Below are 6580 nucleotides of genomic sequence, written 5' to 3'. Positions count from 1 at the left end.
ATGGAGTGCTATGGCACGATCTCTGCTCACTGCAACCTCCATCTCCCAGGTTGAAGCAGTTCTCTCGCCTCAGCCTCCCTAGTAGCTAGGATTACAGGCACCTGCCGTCATGCCTGGCTAATTTTTGTATTATTGTAGAAACGAAGTTCTACCATGTTGGCCAGTCTGGTCTCAAGCTCCTGACCTCAGGTGATTCACCCACCTCAGCCTCCCAAAATGCTGGGATTACAGGCGTGAGTCACTGCACCCAACCCTTCTGTTCATTTTAAAAAATAATAGTGTGTTGAGAAATAAACTTGTTTATAACCATTAATCTCAGCAAATTCATCAGTGGGATTTTTGTGCATTTACTGGAAGCAATAATTACTTAGGAACAATCATTCCTAAATTTGTATTAATAAAAACACAGCATCTGAGTCATATTAAGTAATACACATTAGTCAAATACCAATATGCCTTTTGTAAATAATTATACCAGCATAAGATGGTGTGGGCAAATTATAGTTGACTTTCTAGAATACCCTTTTTAACAGTGCTAGAAATGCTAATATTAAAAAAAACTAATCGCTTCAGTGAGTCCACTAATATATAATACTTTATTGTAGGTAGTAAGATTTATGTGGATTATTAGCTGATTTATATCCATTTGTTCAGCTGATAGATTAATAGCAAGAATCATTAATTACTGAATTAAATATGTGGAGTACCTACAGTACTCATTTTCAGCAGTGGAAAATTAATTAATTTTAAAGTTTTCAGTGCTTTTGAAAAACTTTCCTCCAACTTTATTAAGTTATAATCGACACATGAAAACAATACGTATTTACAGTGTACAGCATGATGTTTAACATGGCCTACAATATTTACATGCATACATTGTGGAATAATTAAAAAGTAATTAGCATATCTACCACCTTACATATTTATTTATTTATTTTTGTGTGTGGTGAAAACATCTAAGAATACTCTCTTGCCATTTTTCAAGTATTCAGTACGGGATTATTAACTATGGCCACCAGTCTATACAATAGAGATCCAAGATTTATTCATCTTAACTAAAACTTTATACCCTTTGATCACTTATTTATTTTAATAGCAGCAGAGAGAATTTTATGCACTTTTGTTGAAAGGTTTTATTTATATGAGTTTAAAAACATTTTACTATTTCTCCGAGGAAATTTATGTTAATATGTACTTTTTAGTGAGACTTAAATTTGTGATGATGCAAGCTTAAAACCCTTGCTACCCCCAAGCCTAGTGCCACACTGCTTTCACCCCTGCAAAAGTATTTGAAAGTCCAACTGTTTTATTTACATGAATCTGCCTTTAACTTGTTCTCTGTCTCTGAGAGGAACTATATGGCTGGGCTCTTAGGTAAACATGACTGGGAATATTCAGAACCATAAGATAGGCCTTGGTAGGCAGGGTCAATATAAGACAGGACTGGATCCTCATCTTTGCTGATAGGACAACAATGAGGAAATAACACTTTCTAACTGTTGTAGAGTCAGTGTAATTTATTTTCAAGTCATATGTGCTTCACTTTAAAGTGTTTTTTATATTTATTATTTTCTTTTAATTGTACTTTAGGTTCTGGGATACATGTGCAGATCATGTAGGATTGTTGCACAGGTACATACATGGTAAGGTAATTTGCTTCTTCTATTCCCCCATCACCTAGATCTGGCATTTCTCCCATGTTATCTCTCCCTAGCCTCCCCATCCCCCACTGTCATTCCTCTAGCCCCCGCCAACAGACCCCAGTGTGTGATGCTCTCCTCCCTGTGTCCATGTGTTCTGGTTGTTCAACACCTGCCTATGAGGAAGAAAATGCTGTTTGATTTTCTGTTCTTGTGTCAGTTTGCTGAGAATGATAGTTTCCCTGTTCATCCATGTCCCTACAAAGGATGATTAACTCACTGTTTTTTATGGTGGCATAGGATTCCATGATGTACATGTGCCACATTTTCCTTGTCCAGTCTATCATCGATGGGCATTTGGGTTGGTTCCAGGTCTTTGCTATTGTAAACAGTGCCACAATGACCATATGTGTGCATGTGTCTTTATAATAGAACAATTTGTAATCCTTTGGGTATATACCCAGTAATGGGATTGCTGCGTCAAATGTAATATCTGTTTCTAGGTCCTAGAGGAATTACCACACTGTCTTCCACAATGGCTGAACTAATTTACACTCCACCAGTGGTGTAAAAGGTAAAAGTGTTCCTATTTCTCCACATCCTCTCCAGCATCTGTTATCTCCTGATTTTTTAATAATCGCCATTCTAACTGGCATGAGATGGTATCTCAATGTGGTTTTGATTTGCATTTCTCTAATGACCGGGGATGATGAGCTTTTTTCATGTTTGTTGGCTTCATATATGTCTTCTTTAGAAAAGTGTTTTTTCGCCGGGCGCGGTGGCTCAAGCCTGTAATCCCAGCACTTTGGGAGGCCGAGGCGGGTGGATCACGAGGTCGAGAGATCGAGACCATCCTGGTCAACAAGGTGAAACCCCGTCTCTACTAAAAATACAAAAAGTTAGCTGGGCATGGTGGTGCGTGCCTGTAATCCCAGCTACTCAGGAGGCTGAGGCAGGAGAATTGCCTGAGCCCAGGAGGCGGAGGTTGCGGTGAGCCGAGATCACGCCATTGCACTCCAGCCTGGGTAACGAGAGCGAAACTCCGTCTCAAAAAAAAAAAAAAAGAAAAAAAAAAAAAGAAAAGTGTTTTTTCATATCCTTTGCCTACTTTTGAATGGGTTTGGTTTTTTTTTTCCTGTAAATCTGTTTTAGTTCTTTTTAGATTCTGAATATTAGCCCTTTGTCAGATGGGTAGATTGCAAACATTTTTTCCCATTCTGTTGGTTGCCAATTCACTCTAATTATTGTTTTCTTTGCTGTACAGAAGCTCTGGAGTTTAATTGGGTCCTATCTGTCTATTTTGGCTTTTGTTGCTAATGCTTTAGGTATTTTAGTCATGAAGTCCTTGCCTATGTCTACCTCCTTAATGGTTTTGCCTAGATTTTCTTCTAGGGTATTTATGGTGTTAGGTCTTATGTTTAAGTCTTTAATCCATCTGGAGTTAATTTTACTGTAAGGTGTCAGATAGGGGTCCAGTTTCTGCTGTCTGCACATGGCTAGCCAGTTTTGCCAACACCATTTATTAATCAGGGAATCCTTTCCCTATTGCTTGTTTTTGTCAGATTTGTCAAAAATCAGATGGTTTTAGATGTGTGGCATTGCCTCCAAGGCTTTTGTTCTGTTCCATTGGTCTATATCTCTGTTTTGGTACCAGTACCATGCTGTTTTGATTACTGTAGCCTTGTAGTATAGTTTGAAGTCTGGTAGCATGATGCCTCCAGCTTTGTTCTTTTTGATTATGATTGTCTTGGCTATGTGGACTCTCTTTTGGTTCCATATGAAGTTTAAGGTGGTTTTTTCCAGTTCTGTGAAGAAGGCCTTTGGTAGCTTGATGGAGATAGCATTGAATCTATAAATTACTTTGGGCAGTATGCCCATTTTCACAATGTTGATTCTTCCTAACCATGAGCATGGAATGTTTTTTCATCTGTTTGTGTCCTCTCTTATTTCCTTGAGCATGGTTTGTACTTCTCCTTAAAGAGCTCCTTTAAATCCTCTGTTAGTTGTATTCCTAGGTATTTTATTCTCTTTGTAGCAATTGTGAATGGGAGTTTGCTCTTGAGTTGGCTCTCTGTTAGTCTGTTATTGGTGTTTAGAAATGCTTGTGATTTCTGCACATTGATTTTGTATCATGAGACTTTGCTGAAGTTGCTTATCAGCTTAAGGAGATTTGGGGCTGAGACGATGGGGTCTTGTAAATATACAATCATGTTGTCTGCAAATAGAGACAGTTTGACTTCCTCCTTTCCTAATTGAATACCCTTTATTTCTTTTTCTTGCCTGATTGCTCTGGCTAAAACTTCTAATAGTATATTGAATAGGAGTAGTGACAGAGGACATCCTTGTCTAATGCCAGATTTCAAAGGGAATGCTTCCAGTTTTTGCCCATTCACTATGCAGTTGACTGTGGGTTTGTCATAAATAGCTCTTATTATTTTTGAGAGACATTCCATCAATACATAGTTTATTGAGAGTTTTTAGCATAAAGGGCTGTCGCATTTTGTCGAAGGCCTTCTCTGCATCTATTGAGATAATCACATGGTCTTTGTCTTTGGTTCTGTTTATGTGGTGGATTACATTTATAGACTTATGTATGTTGAACCAGCCTTGCATCCCCGGGATGAAGCCTACTTCATTGTGATGTATAAGCTTTTTGATGTGATGTTGCAGTAGGTTTGCCTGTATTTTATTGAAGATTTTGGCATCTCTGTTCATCATGGATATTGGCCTGAAGTTTTCTTTTTTTGTTGAGTCTCTATTGGGTTTTGGTATCAGGATGATGTTTGTCCCATATGTGTTTTAAGTATTACTTTAAGTATAAGGAAAATGAAAATAAAGTCATAATAATTCTTCATAAGTCTCCATGTCATATATAATTTTCTGATTACAAAATTATTGATGTATTATAATATATAGTTTCTTTATAATACTTTTAATTTTAAGTATACGCTAATCTTCATAAAAATGAAATGTTTTCAGTTTCTGTGAAACTGGTTTCACTTAATGAACACACTGAATTCTTCATATGCTAAGATGAGTAAGTTCAACTTAATGTTTTGATATGTGATACGTTCTTATAGCAATGTCAGATGTTACAGTAGTGTTACTTTTTGCCTTTACATTACTTGAAACTATAAAGACAAATTTGAAATTTGCTTTATTATTTTTATATTGCTGTTACCTTAAATGTAAAATATAACAACCTTATTTATTACTGGTTCTAGTACTGAATGATTAATTGAAATTCCTTGATTGTGGTTTGATTGTCTCTTTGTATTTAAGAAACATGAAAAAAATTCACGTTACCACTCATTTTCTTGTTTATTTAATAAAGAGTCTTTATAATTTTTCGTATTTTACTAAAATTTTAAATTGTTATGCCATTTTCATGCAGTACATTAACATGGTCTAAGACTAAGTGAACAGTAAATAAATACGTAGCGTGAAAAAATAAATGATCAATTTTTGAAGTTTTTATGGTAATGTAGAAAAGGGTTCAGCAGACTTTTCTGTAGAGGTCAAAATAGTAGGCTTTTTGAGCTTTACTATGATCTCTCATCCTTGCCATTATAGTGAGAAAACAGCCATAGACAATAAGTAAAGGCATGGGGATGGCTGTGCTCCAATAAAACTTTATTTACAAAAACAGGCAGTGGGCCTGTTGTAGACTAGGGGTATTCATTTGCTGACCTGAGTGCTAATATTATAATTTAATTACTATTTAGAATTACTTTTTCTTTATTAGTTTTTTCCTTTTAAAATATATGGTAATTTCCCATGCCAAAAATGTATTTAATACAGAAATATATAACCTGGAATTTATCAATAGGAAAAATGAATTTTAACTAATAAATTCACAAATTATTTTCCTGAGAAATATATCTGGACAAAAGCATATATTGTTTTATATTTTATTATGGTTTAGATTGTAAACATTACAATTGATTTACTTTGGCACATTATAACTATGAAATACTAAATTTTAGAAGAGCCAAGCACCAATTAAAAATGAAATGGAAAAAGATAGATATAAGACCTACTTCTAATAAATTCAGTCAACACAAATAATCCCTAAATTTAGGTGTGACTGTCTAGCTAAGTTTCCAGTCTATTGTCTGTCATGTTTATGTTTATTTTTATTAGCTAGCTATGAGTTAGATTTCTGCTTCTTTTAAATAATTTTTAAGTTAGTTTTACAGGTAGTTACTTTTAGATCAGCTTATTTGGGTAAATCTCTCCTACTAAAGCATGATCTTCTTGGGTTTTTATTAATATCTCCAAGTATTCAACATATCTCTCCACTTTGGCTGGTGAAAATCTAAACATCTCCTGTGTTCAGGTAAGCTTAGAAAATTGTTTAGTTTGTAGTCTCCCGACAACAGTTCTTACTTTGACCTCATCCAGTTTTACCATATCTTTGTCCAGATTAGTACTTAAGGGAAGACTCACAAGAGACTTCCTGCAAATTTCTGAAGCTTTTTCTCAGTTATACTTCTTGTGTCTCCAGTACTCTGCTTTGCAAATTTCAGTCTTTCTTAGCTTCCTTATACTTAGATCTCTGTTTTTTACCTCATCAAGACTTTCTAGTCTCCCCCTCCATGTCAGAATAAGTAATTGCTTCACAGCAGAAAATTCACATTTGTAGGTTTCTCTCATATACTTTCCTTCTTTCATGGATCACAGTTAGGCAATGGTTATTGTATAATAATTGAAAACTATTATATGTTTAGAAAAACTTTTATGGTTGCGTACGGTGAGAGGAGAAGTCTAATACCAATTGCTCCTTAATAAGTGAAAGCAGGTAACAGTTTTTGTGACTTAATACAATAAATCTACTTATTTTATGCCAGACTTATATTGGTAATTTGACAGTTTTGTTTTGAAAATTTCAGCTCTTGCTCATCTTTTCCTTCATATTGACTATTATCCGAACTGCAACC

General features: G+C 35.2%; 1 long non-coding RNA gene across 1 annotated transcript in view; it reads left to right on the top strand.

Moving 5' to 3' along the window:
- The first annotated feature begins 1588 nt into the window (after positions 1 to 1588).
- Positions 1589 to 6580, top strand: part of LOC141582710 (uncharacterized) — an 85433-nt gene continuing 80441 nt past the window's right edge. Inside the window, exons 1-2 of the long non-coding RNA XR_012515604.1 lie at positions 1589 to 1643; positions 2144 to 2214. This is a non-coding gene — a long non-coding RNA (uncharacterized LOC141582710). The remainder of the gene's footprint in view (positions 1644 to 2143; positions 2215 to 6580) is intronic.

This window comes from Saimiri boliviensis, chromosome 2 (genome assembly GCF_048565385.1).
Source record: "Saimiri boliviensis isolate mSaiBol1 chromosome 2, mSaiBol1.pri, whole genome shotgun sequence".
NCBI lineage: Eukaryota > Metazoa > Chordata > Mammalia > Primates > Cebidae > Saimiri > Saimiri boliviensis.
Note: the sequence above shows the minus strand (reverse complement) of the source record. Positions and strands in the feature narration are given on the sequence as shown.